This window comes from Octodon degus, unplaced genomic scaffold (assembly GCF_000260255.1).
Source record: "Octodon degus isolate 3935 unplaced genomic scaffold, OctDeg1.0 scaffold00026, whole genome shotgun sequence".
NCBI classification, from domain to species: Eukaryota; Metazoa; Chordata; class Mammalia; order Rodentia; family Octodontidae; genus Octodon; species Octodon degus.
Window position 1 is genome coordinate 7,445,894 of NW_004524602.1, and position 15,447 is coordinate 7,461,340.

The 15,447-nt window shown below is 57.4% G+C and overlaps 1 protein-coding gene across 2 annotated transcripts in view; it reads right to left on the reverse strand.

Moving 5' to 3' along the window:
* Paqr5 (progestin and adipoQ receptor family member 5) overlaps positions 1-13,385 on the reverse strand; it is a 41,306-nt gene extending 27,921 nt beyond the window's left edge. The window contains exon 1 of one of the 2 annotated variants that reach the window (XM_023712533.1): positions 13,363-13,385. The gene's annotated coding sequence lies outside the window, so the exon portion shown is untranslated. Of the gene's footprint in view, positions 1-7,873; positions 8,440-13,362 lie in introns of those variants that run through there. The other variant, XM_004628781.2, reaches the window with a different exon arrangement.
* Positions 13,386-15,447: the final 2,062 nt, after the last annotated feature.

Below are 15,447 nucleotides of genomic sequence, written 5' to 3' on the forward strand. Positions count from 1 at the left end.
CGTGGCCCTGGTGCTTGGAGCCTTGGGCTCAGCAGGAACCGCAGGAGCACCTGTCTCCGCCTCCTCCTCCTCCTCCTCCTCCTCCTCCTCCTCCTGTCCTCCTGGGCTCCCGGGGGCCTCAGGAGACCTGGACATGGGATTGGAGGAGGGAGCAGGGGTAATGCTTCCCCGGGTGCTGCATAACACCTAGCAGGGAGCTGCGCAGCACCAGGTCCCAGGCAAGGCCACAAGCCCAGCCAGGCTGCGCTAGGACCTCGAAGCAGCCTTGCAGCCACAGAGCCTAGGGCCCAGCCCGGGACAGGGTGCTGCAGAGGCCACGGCCACCCCGGGAAGGGGACTTCCTTCTGTCCCTCCTCCCATGCCACCTTTCCAGACCGCTTCCGCCTGGGCTTCCTCTTTCCAGACAGTGTCTGGGCCTGTTGGCTTCTGCTGTACCCAGTTGTGGGAGGAACCCCCAGGGTTCCTAATAGCTGGCAAACAGTTCCACCCTCAGGGACAACAATCAGTGGGCACGATGGGGTGGTACGGTCCTGACCCCAAGTCTCCAGAGGCTGAGGCAGGAGGGTTTGAGTTTTGGCCCAACCTGGGCCCAACATAGGGGACAGCTTTTCTCCCTCAAAAAAAAAAAAAAAAAAAACAAAAAACAAAAAACCCCAAAAGTTGGGGATGTCACTCAGTAAGAAGGCCCTGGGTTCAATCCCCCCCCCCCAATAAAGGAACAAGGTGATACCATGTTCCCTAGATGGAGGCTTGCGTGGGTGAACTCCAGAAAATGGGATTGTGAGCCAGGACAGCATTATTATAACGGGGACCCCCGAGGCATGGACCCGGCTCCCAGCCCCAAGAGCACCAGTGCCACCATCCAGGTCCCCTGTGCCAGCTGCTTGGTGCCTGGGGATCTGGGCTCGAGCATAGGATGCCACCTAGGGCAGAGCTCAGAGCAGGGTGGAGGTGGGGGCGGGAGGGTAGGTCAGGAGGGTCGGGGCGCACATGGGGTGGGGTGGGGGCGGCTCCAGGAGAGGCTACAGGCCAAAGCAGGAGGGAGGGAGGCCTGGGCCAGGCCCTTATTTATTTATTTTTATGTATTTAGTACAGAGTCTACAGGGCTTCACTACATAGCTCGGACTCATAGTGATCCTCCTGTTTTCAGCCTCCCCAGCGCTGGGGTTACAAGCATGCAGACCATGCCAGGACTTGGCTGCTGGCTCAGTGCGCCCTGAAGGCGGGGCTGCCCAGCTTTTTTTTTTACATTTTATTTGGAGACAGCATCTTGCTGCGCTGAACAGATAAGCGGCCCAGGCTGGGCTTGAACCTCCTGCCTCAGCCTCCCAGAGGCCCTGGCTACAGGTCGCTCTGCCACCCTTATAATGCAGGCTCCACAGAAGCAGCGAGGCGGGGTGCAGAGTCACTGGGCACAGGGCTCCCTGAGGGCCAGGAAATGCTGCAGGGTGTGAGGAGATAAAGGGGTTTAATGGTGGCCGCCCAAACGGCAGGGCGGAGGCAAAGGCTGCAGCCCTTGTTCCAGCAGATATTGAACAGACAGAGCCCAAGGAAACTTGGACGCTCAGGCAGCGCCCCTGCTATCACCTTGGTACCTCCCAGCCACCGCCGCCAGCCCCCACCGTCGGTCCTCCTGAGACTCCACACCCTACCGCCTGACCCAGGAAACCCAGCCCCGGCCTCGGCTCCTGTAGATCGCAGCCCCCAGCCCCAGTCTTGGCATCCTCCTCTCCCCTCCTGCTGGCCTCCAGGCTGGGGCTCATTCACCAGCCCTCAGGGGTCTCTGGGTCCCCCCAAATCTCTCCTCTCTGCCTTCATATTTCTTACAAATAGCAGTGACAGTTGCTTGTAGTGGCGCACACCTGCCATCCCAGATACTGCGGGAGGCTTGGTAGGTTCCGGCCCAAGTCTGAATGGCCGAACCACTATGGTGGTCGACTAATATGCCTGAAGCCCCAACAGAACAGCTTATCTTCCCAGGGACCACCTCATCCTTCATGCCCACCCCAGCCCTGAATAAGCTTGCTTTTACCTTTCCCGCCTCAAGCTCCACCCCTAGCTAAAATCCACGTGACCCCAGCGCCCCTGTGTCTCAGGTCAGAGGACCCCTTCGTCTCCCTGCGGGCCTCTCTGCGTCCTCAATAAAGCCCTTTCTTTTCGTCTCTCTGCTGTGCCAAAGAAACTAACAAGGTTGAGACAGGAGCACTACAAGTTTGAGCCTAGCCTGGCAACTGAGGGACTTAGCGGGGTCCTGTCACTGAAGAAAAGTAGAAAAGGGGCTGGGGAGGGCCCTGGCTTCAACCTTCAGTATGGAGACAGAAAGGAAGGGAGGGAAGAAGAAGGAGGGAAGGAAGGAAGAAGTGAGAACTAGACCAAGAAATCAGGTTTCGCCCTCCAGATCAGTGACCCTGAGTTCCCTGGCACCATACCCAGCGCATACCCAGCTACTGCTGCCATCTTTCAAAACACAGCTGTGCACCCCCGACCCAGCCCCTGCACTTCCAGGACACTGTCCCATGCACGACACCAACTTGTGCCAGAGGACCCAAGGGCGAGGAGATTCTAGGGGCATCAGCTGTGGAGGCAAAGGACTCACGAGGGTAGGTGGGGCGCAGTGGCGCATACCTGGAAGCAGCCCTGGGAGAAGCTGAGGCGGGAGAATCTCAAGTTCAAGACCTGCCCGAGCAACTTAGCAAAGCCATGTTTCAAAGTAAAAAAGGAAGAAGGCTGGTGATGTCACTCAGTGATAGTGTATGAGTGAATCTGACACCCAGGGTCACAGAATAAAAGACCCCATGGCTGGGTGTGGTGCACATGTGTAATCCCAGACTCTGGGAGGCTGAGGCAGGAGGATCACTGTGAGTTGGAGGCCAATCTGGGCTACACAGTGAGTTCAAGGCCAGCCTGAACTGCGGAGTGAGACCCTGTCTCAAAAAAAAAGAAAAAAAAAAAAAAAAAAGAACCCTAAACCACAAACCTCCATGTGACAACCTAGATTTGTTCAGTGACACAGCAGCTGTATATTACATAGCCAGAAACAAGAAGTAGCAGTCTAACACGGTGTGGGACAACCCCCAGGTAGAGCCCAAGTGGGAGTGCAGGGATATAGGGGGCATGCAGTTCCCTACCACCCTAGGAGAGAATTGGTACCCTCTGGAGACCCACTTGGCGTGGGGCATTGAAACAAGCAGGATTAACCACACCCACACGAAGGTGCACAGCCCCAACCAGCCACAGCTCACCCTCCTGCTTCAGCTGACAGCTGTGCGGGAAGGCTGTCTGCAGCTGTTTGTCCTCCCAGCTGTGCCCGGCCGCTCAGCCCGCCAGGCGCCAGTTCCCTCTGGTCCCCATCTGACTGCGGTGGCTTCTCTCTGCCACTCTGCCCTGTTGTCCCCTGGCCCTCTGCCCAGCCTCAGCCTCTAAATCCAGGTGGGGCCCTACATTCAGGGGGCTCCTGATGTCCACCAATAACTGGGCCCCTCTGCTGAGCCACAGGATGTCTCCTAGGGGCCTCCAACCAACAAGCCCTGAGGGGCTCTCAGCTCCACCATCTACACCCAGGCCCCTCACCCTTGCCACAGCCAAACCCTTTCCACCCCCACGGACCACCTGTGTCTCCTCCGGGACATCCCTGGTGCCCAGCCCCTGGAGTCCATCTCCCCACCTCCTCCTCCCTAACAGAAGCCTCCTGCCCAGGGGCACCAGCATCCAGCATCCTCCCGGCCTCCTCTACGCCCTTCCCACACCGGGGTCTCTACACGTCCATAACCAGGCTGTGAGCTGTGTCCTCTGCTGTTATGATTTGGATGAGCATCCCCAGGGGCTCATCTGTTGAATGCCTGGCCCCCAACCCACGACCTCCTGAAAAGTGGTAGAACCTAGGAGGGGTAGGACCAGAGTGAGGTGTGGTGGTGCATGCCTATAATCCCAGACTCGGGCAGGCTGAGGCAGGAGGATTGCAAGTTTGAACTCAGCCTGGGCAATTTATAAGGCCCTGTCCCAAAATAAAAAAAAAAAAAAAATAGAAAGGGCCAAGGGTGTAGCTCAGTGGTGAAGCACAGAGTACTCCGGCGTTCCATCCACATTGTAAGTAATAAACAAATCTAGAAATTGAACAAGGTGGGACCTGACCCAAGGCTTCCAGCTATAAGAAGTGGCCTGAAGGGGACACCGGGGGATTGGCCCCTCCTCTGTCACTCCAGATTGACAGAAGACTGAGGAAAACACCTCCTCTAACACACACCCAAGCAACCACACAGTGGGGTCTCATCCACCTGCCGGAATTTAGCAGCATCATTTCCTCGGGAGACTGTGCCTCGCTGGGTAGCGCAGGCTGTTCTTGAACTTCTAGTGATCCTCCTGCCTCAGCCTCCTGAGTGCTGGGATGACAGGTGTGGGCTGCCGGGACTGGCTTGAAAATAAACCTGTTTTCATTGGCACGGCCTAGCCTGTGGCCCTGTGTGATTTGCTACGGAGAACAGCCCAACGCGGGGCACCTCAAGCAGCCGGCTCCTAGACATGGAAGGCAGAACTTTGGCTCCAGGGACAGGACAGAGGCTGGGATAGACTTGGCCGGGGGAGGGGGCAACAGCCCCCAGGCAGAGCAAATGTGTCCCGCCAGCTGAGGAAGGCACATCTGACACCGGTGGGTCGACCCGTGCCTTTCAGGATCTATGTGATTTGCCACAGTGACAAAAAGACAAAACCAAAACAGAAGAGAACGCAGCCAGGCAGCAAGGTCAAGGCCAGCCTGGACCACACGCTGAACCCAGTGTCAAGAAAAGAAAATCAGCCGCTGACTCCTGAGAGTCATCAACAGCCTGCCCGGCTCTACCCCACGCGTGAATTCCCAAGGTCACAGGGGATTTGTGGACCGAGTTAATAAACAGCTAACTCCCCGGAATAAACAAAATAATAGCAGGCAGTTTAGGTTGGCGCAGGCCTGGCTCTGCCCCCGCACGCATGGCCTCTGCTGGAGGTGGGGGAGGAGGGGTTACTTCCTGTGTCCCTGCCCAGGGCAAGGACAGAGGGGACAGTGGCTGAGAAGCTGAGTGCCCCAGCAGGGACACAGAGCACTGGCTGGAGACCAGGCTTGATGGCGCACGCACACAATCTGGCCCTTGGGGAGACTGAGGCAGGAGGATCTCAAATTGGAGTCAGCTTGGACAACCTAGGGAGACCCTGCTCCAGCTCATGAACACAGGGGCCAACCCCAAGGCCAGCCGGGCTGGCAGTGCGGCCCATGGGGACCCTGGGACCAGGATGTCCCACCACCTTGTCCTGGGGCTTCCTGCCACGATGGATGGAGAGGGCTTGGGCCAAACTCTGGGGTGGAACTGAGCCTCAGGTATGGCTTTGGGGACACTTCCCCCCCACACACCAGGGGGTGGATCTCCAGTGTCCCACAGCCCCCACCTCCATCACTTCTCAGTTCTGGGCTGGCGCCAGGCAGAGGAGCTCCCGCCGAGGCGGCCCAGGGTTAGGGCTGACTCACTCCGTGTTGCAACGGTGTACTTTTCCGTTCGCTGGGGCTGAAAAACCACTGGACATGGGTGATGGCAGGAATAAGGACAAGGCCAAGGGACAGCCGAGCATGGAGCTGGGTCTCGGGCCAGGGCCTCTCTCTCCAGAACAAAGGAGCCACAGAGAAGCCATTTCTCTGAGGGAAGCCTTATTCTGTTGTCTCACCTGCCTTGTCTCCATCCTCCTCAGCATTGCCCAAAGCTAGAAAACTTCTATACATCCTTCAGGGACCAACTTCTACAGCCCCTCCCTCAACTCCAGGCTCAGCAAGTACATTCCAGCTCTGATTTGGCATACCAGAACAACAGGCTTAGTGTCAGTGCTGGACCGGGGCAAAAAGCCAAAGCTCCCCATAGACCTAGGGACCTGCACCAGGGATCATGCCAGCTTCACACCAACTTGGGTCCAACTACGAACAAATGCAAATATCAGACCTGCTTAGGGACCTAGGCACAGTGTCCCAGGGAGGGCCCAAAGGTCCTGGCCAAGGGAAGAAGGCTGCTGGGATAGGTCGGATCTTTTAACACCATTTCACAGCCTTCCCCTGCCCGGTCAGCAATGAATGCGACACTTCTGACAGGCAGGGAGCAGGAGCCAAAGCCTCCTTCCTTTTCTTTTTTTGGTATCAGGAATCAAACTCAGGACCTTGCGCTTGCCAGGCAGGTACTTGAGCCACTGAGCTATATCCCTGGCAAATTCTTCTTTCTTATCAATTATAGCAGTTTCTCCGCCTGCAGTTTTTGCTTGTTTTGTCCTGGGGATGAAATCCAAGATGTTTGCACTGAGCTACAGCCCCAGCCCCTTTCTTCTTCTTCTTCTTCTTTTTTTTTTTTTTTTTAATTTTGTGACAGGGTCTTGCTAAGTCGCTAAGTTGCCCAGGCAGAGATTGAACTTGTCATTCTCCTGCCTCAGCCTCCCATAGAGCCACAGACTGGCATCACCACGGCCAGCTGAGAGATCGTCTTTGATCATCAAATTTCTTGAGCCCTACTGTGTGCTAGGGGTGAGGACTGCTCCCCGAGGAACAGCACGCTGCGTGGACACTGCTGGGAGGGAACAGAAAACCCACCACACACAACCCACTGCACACACATGCATACACACACACACACACAGACCACAGAGGAAACCCAAGCAGGAAAAGTGGCTTGTCCCTGGCCCATGGCTGTCCCATGGCACAGGAGTAGACAGTGAAGATGAACATTCCCAAATAAAAGATCTGGAAGACAGCTAAGAATTCCACAAACGCATAGTCCTCTGCCACTGCCCAGGCTGGCCCCCATGGGGCATTTAACTTGGCATCTGCAAGCCCAAGGGGAAGGAAAAGCCAGTGGTCTGTCCGCAAAAGCACACAGGACGTGGGTGTGCTCACTCGTTTAAAAACAGATGTGTTGGGCATGGTGGTGCACACAAGTAATTCCAGCACTCAGGAGGCTGAGGCAGGAGGGTCACAAGTTTAAGGGCAGCCTGGCCTACATAGGGAGACCCTGGTTTTATTTATTTATTATTATTATTATTAAGTTTTAAGAAAAGTTGCTTGAGGGTGGAGAGCAAAGGGTGTCGGCATGGCTTGGCACCTTCCTAGCTGTTTGAGTCAGCTGCCACCGCTGCGGTGGCTGTATGCGCTGTGCCCGGAGCCACAGCTACCGGGACAAGCAGGCTCCTGCTTGCAGCTGTTTCCTGCGCTTTCTTGGGGCCGGGAGGCCTTCTCGGATGGGGGTCCAGGAAGACCCCAAGGCTGGGTGGGCGGCAGAGACGCGCTAAGAAAGCCCAAGACTCCTCCCCGGTCTCCTTCCTTCTCCCCGTGGGCAACACCTGCTGCGCCTGCCCAGCCCCAGCCCGTCCGCTCGCTGCAGCGGGTGAAATCGGGCCGGGGCGTCTCTGATACCCGCCTCAGCTCTCTGGCCCCGGGTCCCCGCGTGTCCCCTCCTTGGATGCGGCCGGTCTGCTGGCGTCCACACCCGCGTCCACCTGCAGTCCCCGCCCGGGAAGCCTGGGGGCTTTGGCGACGCGCGGCTGACAGCGCCGAGTTGGGTCGCGAGGACAAACCCGGAGCTCCCATCTGAGTCCCGGCTCGGGCGGGCGCGTGGGGCGCGGAGGGCGGGAAGCGCAGACGTCAACTTCCCCTGAGGAATCGCCGCGGGCTGCGCGTCTCCGCCGAAAGCTCCCCGGAGGGGACCCCGGCGCCGGCGCCGCGGGGAGGGGGGAACCCGAGCTCGCGCTCTGGGGAGACCCGGACCCCGCGCCCGAGCTCAGCGATGGGAACTGCGCCTCCAGCCCGCCCGCCCGCCTGGGCAAACTTTCCACGACCTGCGGTCGCGGGCCGCCCCGGGGTTCCCGGCCTGGTTACCTGGGTCCGAGGTCGCCGAGTCCGTGAAGGGGACAGAGGACGCGCGCTCCCGCCGGGCCCGCACCTGGAGGCGCTCGCTTGCTAGCCGGCGCCGGCCCGTCCCGCCCAGGCTCCTGGGCAGGCGGGTGGGGCGCCCGGGGAGGAGCCGAGGGCGCCGGGCTCCCAGTCCCACCACGTGCCGCCGGCGGGGCCGCACCCCAGTCGCAGCCGGGCCCCTGGCACCCGTCCCAGTCCCCCAGGCCTGCAGGAAGGCCAGGAACGCAGGTAGGAGAAGTGTGGGCTGCCCGCGTGGGTCCGCCACCCTCTGGGTGCCCTGCAGGCTGAGAGGAGCAGGCCTGGCCTCTGGCTGGCTGGTGGACACAGGGACGAGAGGCAGAGGGACACAGGTTCCGGAGGCCCAGGCTGTGGTCACCACCAGGTGCTAAAGGAACAGGTGGCAACTACTTCCCGCTGCTGCCCCCTGGGCCAGGGGACCTGGTGACATGCCCCACTTGCACAGAAGTGGGCAGGAGGCGGCCGACAGTCTCCTCTCCGGTCTCCTCTCTCTGTTTGCCTAGCTGACAGCAAAGTCCTAGTTTGGCCACATACCTGGGCCATCCCCTCCTAGCTCCCTGACCTTGGGCAACTCCCTGTCTGCGGCCGGGTGTGGCGCCGGTCTCCACCAGGGTACAGTGCATTGGCTAGGCCCTGTTTATGCGTCTAGCAGGAAGGTGCTGGGCGCCTGGCTGTTCAAGGGTCTCTGTGCCCTGTGCGCGTGCATACCTTGGCTCCTGCGCTCACAGCTAAGTTCTCAAGCGAGCAGGCAGCCTAATCTGCCAACCGAGCCTGGCAAGGGTGCCTGGCATGGGCGGGGCTTGGGCACTGCTCAGCGTGGAGGTCAGTGGCCCTGGGTGAAGCCCTCATCAGCTTCTCCACAGGAGGAGGGCAGCTGAGGCTGAGACAGGAAGCTCCTCAGGACACAGGCCATTTGCTTCCTGGGACTTTACTCTGCCTGGGCAGCATCAGGTGGTGGAGACAGAAGAGGGTGCGAGGGGCCCCAGCCTCACACTGAGTACCCTCTGCCAGCTCCCAAAGCAGTATGCTGTCCACTGGAGGCTCTGGATGGGAGGAGGCAGCACCCAAGCTAAATGTGGGTGACTGGTGGCTCAGGGTCCCATAGGAACCCAGGCCTGTGCTTAGCAGCTTTACCTGGCTAGAATAAGATGCCAGGTAGGGCAGGGCAGATGCTGTAATGCCAGTGTGAGGGGGGGTGCAGGGGAAAAGGAGGACAGAGATGGGGTGAAGGCCACATGGAGAGGAATCGGGATAGTCCATTGGGTTCAGTTACCTGTGTCACAGGGAGGAGGAGAAGGCCCAGAGAGGGGAAGTGACCTGCCCAAGGTTACATGCCCTAGAAATTGAGCAGCAGAGCTGGACCCCACCCGGCACTGGGTGCCCCACTTTCCACATGAGAACATAGAGCCCAGAGAGCCTGGGCCTGGGCACAACCACTTCTACCCTTGCTGCTTGGGCTGCAAGACGGGGGGAGAAAGGGCCACCGGGGAGAGCATACGGCACGTGGGGCCTTCCTCCACCACATCTGGGGCAGGGGTCGAGTGGCACCCACGTTTCCCAGGACTGCCGTCACAAACTGGCATGAGCTGGTGGCTTCCAGTGACACAGCCCCACTGTCACTGGAGGACACAAGTTGAAGAGTATAGGAAGCGTTACTCTAGAGTCTCTCTTTTCCCCTCATGCCTGCTTCTTGGACCTCCAGGGCTCCTGTCCCTGCTTCTGTCTTCCCTGTATCCCCACGGCCGCTGCTCTCTGGGTAAGGATCCTGTCCTGGGGTCAGGCTAACCTTAAGACCCCTCCTGCCTTGTCCCTGCACAGATCCTTTGTCTAACTCTTCTCAGTCACAGGCAGCGGAGGGAATATGCACACGGGGGGCATCACCCAGCCCCCAGCAGCACTTTCCTCCTTCTCCAGGATGTGTGGGGCCCCCTCCCTCTCCTGGTTGTTCCCGGCTTTGTCACTCGCTTGTGTTAGCTTTCCAGTCAGAGTGTCGGTAGTGTCGGTGTTCTCTGGTGTTGTCCCAGAACACGAAGAGACCAGAGCCACCTGGGGACCCTGGGGTCATTCACCTGGCCCTGGCTCCTCCTGTCCTCTCACATCTGACACAGCCTCAGCCTCCTTCGCACCTCTTCCACTGATGTCCTTCCTCAGCCTGCCTTCCTGACAGTCAGGGACCACTGTAGGGACAGGGGCAAAAGAGCTCCAGGGACCCTTACCTGTCACTCAGCAAAGCCTGATTTGTGTTTTCTCCTAAGAGGGATGACTTCAGAAGAGTAGTTTTTGCTAAAAACCATGACTCTTAGCCAGGCAGGTGATCCCAGCCCTGGGGAGGCCGAGGCAAGCAGGAGCACTGCTGAGAGTTTGAGGCCCGCCTGGGCTACACAGCTCAAGGCCAGCCTGGACTGCGCAGCAAAGCCCTGTCTCATTTTTAAAAAAGAACAATTCTTTTTTTTTTTTTAAACATTTTTTAATTTCTTTTTTTTTAAATCTTTCTATTTATTTATTTATTTATTTATTTATTTATTTAATTTCATTTATTCTGTGTGTGTGGCCAGCTCAGCCCACCAGGGGGCGGGGCTGGCTGGCATGTGGTGCTGGGTGATTGAACCGTGGTCCCCGTGCCCTGCTTAGCTTGTTCTAAGTAGGTGTTTTAGACCACTGAGCCATCTCACCAGCCCATAAAAAAGAACAATTCTTGGGGCCCCTGGTACGCAGCTGGGTGGCTCCTCTGCCTGCCCTGTGCCTTGGTGGCCAGGGCCACCATGCCTATGTCCTCACCACCTGCCCTGGTGCTGTGAGCCCAACACACAGCAAAGTTGCAAACAAACAACTAAGTGGGTCTGATGGTGACGGCAGACGGGGCTCTCCCAGTCGCCCTGCGCTGCAATCACACGGACTTCCTGCATTACCGGTGGCGGTATTGGGCGTGCTCCCTCTCCCAGCCCGACCTGTGGTCATCACAGATGCTCAGGCCAAGTGAATATGGGGGGGAGGGGGGAGGGGGGAGGTGGGAGGTGGGAGGCGGCTCTGGGGCAGCATCTCCCTCTGCTTCCCAGGCATCCACTGCCTTGCCGGCCGCACAGAACCCAGAGCCATCTTCCTTGTCCCTGGACCCGCCGGGCTACATCAGGGCCTGCTGTCTGCAGGCCCTGGACCCTTGTCCCCACAACCTGCACCTGAAGCACGGAGCCTAAGTAAAAAAGCCTCAAAACCCCAGAAAAGGCCTTTGTGCAGTAGTGGTGCCGTCCCTTGTGGGAGGCAACCTAAATGTCTGGCTGTCAGCGGTGCCACGCCATGCCACGAGTCACGGGACACACAGAACACGGTGGGGGTGCAAAAGTGCACCGGGAAGGAAGGAGCCCTACTGGGGCACTGTGTGTGTGAGTGAGGCCGAAGAGCTGCAGGGAAACCGGGGAAGAAACCAAAAGACAAGAAAACCCAAAGGCTCACTTAGTAGGTTGTGGGGCTCCTGGGTGAGTTTTGGGTCTGCTCTGATACTGTTGTCTGTGTGTGGATGGATGCATCATGACAATTTGTGTGCTTAGGCCTGTGCTCAGTGCGGGGCTTTGTGTTTGTTTGTTTGTTTGTGGTACCAGGGATCAAACCAAGGGGCTCCCCCCTACTGAGCTATGCCCCCCTTGTCTTTCTTTTGAACCAGGGGCTTATCCCATTGCCCAGGAAGGGCTTGAACCAGGATCTTCCTTCCTGCCTCCCAAGGAGCTACCCAGGTGCTAAGGCAGCTGCTGTGGCCTGTCCGGATACTTTGCGTTTGGAAGAAGCCTGGGCTGCAGATGCACAGGGATCCAGGCCAGGTGGCAGAGCTGTGGGGTCAGCTCTCTTAGAGGGGTGCGCTATCCTTGTGGGGAGATCGACCATGGGATGGGCCTTGCGGGGAGAGTCCATGCAGCTCAATGCTCTACATTCGGGTTCTCTGGAGTGTTTCACTCCATAATAAGGATATTTGTGGCTGTGCCCGAAGTACTGCCCAAGGCCCAGGGCCGACTTTGCTGCGCCTCCCCCATCTGAGGACACCTCTGTCCACTGCCTTAGTGGCTGGGAAGCCAGAAAGGACCATGAAAGAGGCAGAAAGAGCTGGGCATGGTCAGGGGCCTCTGCCTGTGACCCCAGTTACCCTGCTGCACTCCCTTTGTAGGTGGCACTGGGGACACTTCTGGAAACAGGGCTGGAATGGCGCAGATCCTTGGGCCCCTGACTGTCCTGAAGCCGGGGTATGGGAGTTTCCAAGTCATAGTCTCAGGAAAGAGTTGTTCCCACCTGGCTTAGGAGCTGGCAAAGCCAGGAGCTGGACATGTCCCTGCAGGTTGCCCTCCTGTGGCTCGGCCTGGCAGGCCAGGGACAGCTCAGTGTGACCATAAGCCCTGTGACAAGTGCAGTCTGCTGTGGCATATAAGTCCCCACTTACACAAACACAGCTGGGGTTGAATGTGACCTTCACTTTAACCAGAGGGTTTAAAGCATAACAGCAGGCCAGATGTGGTGGTGTACACCTATGATCCCAGCCCTCGGGAGGCCAAGGCAGGAGAGTCACCTTGAGGTTAGGACCATCCTGTGCTACACACTGAATTCAATGCCAGCTTGGACTACGTAGCAAGACCCTGTCTCAACAACCAAGAAAAGAAAAGAAAAAAAAAAAAAAAGGCTATAAGAGCATGTGCTTCCCAAGGTTTTTGTTTGTTTGTTTGCTTGTTTGTTTTGTTTTGGGCCAGCGACAGTAGTTTGCTGAACTCTCACCAAACCCTGTGTCTACCGTGGTCCCATTTCACAGATGGGTTAGCTGAGATGAGACTCCTTTCAGGTTACTGCTGCAATTAAAATCAGGAGTGGTCCAAAATTTGTGTTATCAAGTGCCGTATCAGGCTGCTTCTCTTAGCAATCAGAGGGAACGTTTAGATTGTTCCAAAGTTAAAAATACAACAACAACAACAACAACAAAAGCACCGTCCTTTCTTAGGACACACACTTGCCCTGAAGCTCCTGGCAACACAGCCAGGAGGCACCTTCCTTGGTCGATCTACCAGCTTCCACGGGCAAAAATAAATGATGATTACTGAAGTAGTGTTAGCCACAGGCTTTCTCTTGTTTTTTTGAGACAGGGTCTCACTACATAGCCCAGGCTGGCCTCAGATTTGAAGCAATCCTCCTGCCTCAGCCTCCTCAGTGCTGGCATTATAGGTGTGGCTCACTATGCCCCACACAATCAGGCGTTTTGTTGGATTCATTTGATAGCCAATGCCCAGGGCCTTAGGTCCATTTCATACATTAGAACACATTAGCTCGGAAGGGGCTGAGGGACTCTATTAGCCACTCTGAGCATTGGAACTAAGAGGGCGGTGGCCGCCTGTGGTCTCTCCGAGGACTCCAGGCTCTGGCTGAATTCTGTGCCACCTGCCCCGCCCAGCTTTCTTTATCCTTACCTTAACTATTTTGTTTCCTGACCCGTGTGCTAGCAGCTTCCCGCGGTGCAGCCTGTCCGGCGGCGTCTGCCCTGCAAGGGCTCTGGTGCTTTCCCACGTGAACAGCTCGCTCCTGAGCCTTCCCCCCTGTAGCCATTAATGATTTCGCCTCTGAGGAAACAGCTGCGCCTGAGGTTCCGCCCGCAGCAGTGGCTGAGAACTTCTGCCCTATTCAGGAACTTTCCAGAGCAAAGTCGGGCTTGAAGGCTCTCCTGAAATCCCTGCTAAATATTTTAGCTCAGGGAGTGAGCACACAGACAGGGAAGAGACCCCCCCAGGGTGGTGCAGCCATTTCAAACCACACAGGTGTCCTCAGTCTTAGAACATCAATGTCCCTGTCCTTGGTACTGGGGTCTGGGGACAAACAGCCTTCCTCAGCCTCCCAACAAAGCCCCTAGGTTGGGAGACACCAACCACAGCCTCTCCTTCCCACTGGCATGCGTCCGTCCTCTGTCCTCTGCCGGTCCTGGTCACCAGGTGCATTGTGGGACTGATGGTAGGTAACAGACACACGGATGAAGGGCCTGGCCTTCAAACGAAAGCCTAGGCCCCATTCACATCTGGCACATTGTTCAGGTCTGCTCTGGGCTCTATAGGGAGCCCCTGCTTTCTGTGAGCTCGGTCCCCTCTGATGGAGGAGCAGGGCCATTTCAAGTCCTAAAGAGAGAAGGGCCACTAAGACCCAAAGCTAAATTCAAGTCCAGACTTGTTCCAGGCCTCAGGGTTGGGCAGGCAGGGGGCAGGCCGGTCGGTCTGCCGAGGTCAGACCACTTCCTAGGGGGAGGAGGCGCAGAGCTGCTGAGCAGCCCCGCCAAGCTCACAGGCTTGGCAGACGGCCAAGTGGGGACTTGCTGCTCTGTTCCCTTGGTGCCCCTCACAGCCGGCTGACTGGTACTGGCTCGGCTGCCCTGGTGCCGTGAGGGCTCATCCTGCCTCACAGAACTGGGTTTTGAATTTTGTCCACCCACCCACACCACACCTGTAGTGCTGGGGACACTTGTGGGGTCTTGTTAGTCCCAGACCCGGTCAGAGCCCCACAGGTGTAGGGGAAGGGCTCCTCCAACCCCTGATTTGCTTGTTACTCCCATTCTCTTTTTCTCTTTTCTAGACAAGGTCTCATTATGCAGTTCAGGCTGGCCCAGAACTCACGACATAGCCCATGGTGGCCTCGGACTCATAGCAGACCTCCTGCCTCAGCCTCTGGAGTGCTAAGGTGTCAGGCACGCGCCCCGTTTTCCTGTTTCTCTCACGCACTCCTCCATTCTTTGCGCAGATCTCGCAGAGCACCTGCTTGGTCCCAGGCTCTGTGCTAAGCGACACAGACGGTCCTCGATTTCCTGTGCTCGGTTGCACAGTCGTTCCACATTTTGAAGATGCGAAAATGCCACTCAGTGGGGACCCTGCTTCCAATTTTCTTGCTTTTTTTCCCTCTCTCTCTCTCTTTGGGTATTTTAGGGAAGGGTCTACAGGGTGTTCAGGGTCTCACTACTAGATCGGACTGGTAGTGATTCTCCTGTTCACAGCCTCCCAAGTGCTGGGATTACTCGGGCCACCACATCCACTCTCAATCGCTGTCTCAGCACGCCCTGGGGACGGGGCCAGCACAGCTCCAATTTTCAATTCTGATTTTTTCCGGCTGGCATTGCGAAGTCCACACCCTTGCTGGGTAGGGCGGCCGCTGGGGGTCGGGCGAAACCTCAGACTTTCTGCAGGGAGTTATGGGCCGAGCTTCGCTGTCCAGGTGCATTTTCCCCTCAAGATGGGTTCAACTTACGGTGGGTTTACCCGGATGTGGCCCCTCCGGCCATCCTGCAGTTAGGAGGTACAGTGCCACCCATCTATTCTCCAGATCCTGTTAGAGAATGAATTGCCTTACACAGCAGAAAAGATTTTGTAAATGCAATGAAGTTAAGGCTCGTGAGCAGGAAGGTGATCCTGGATAATCAGACAGACCCCCTATGTCCCTGAGGGTCGAGCCACCACCCCGAGCTTCCCTCGGGCCAGATCAGTGGGCCCTGGATTCTCACAGGACCTGCTGTGACCTCT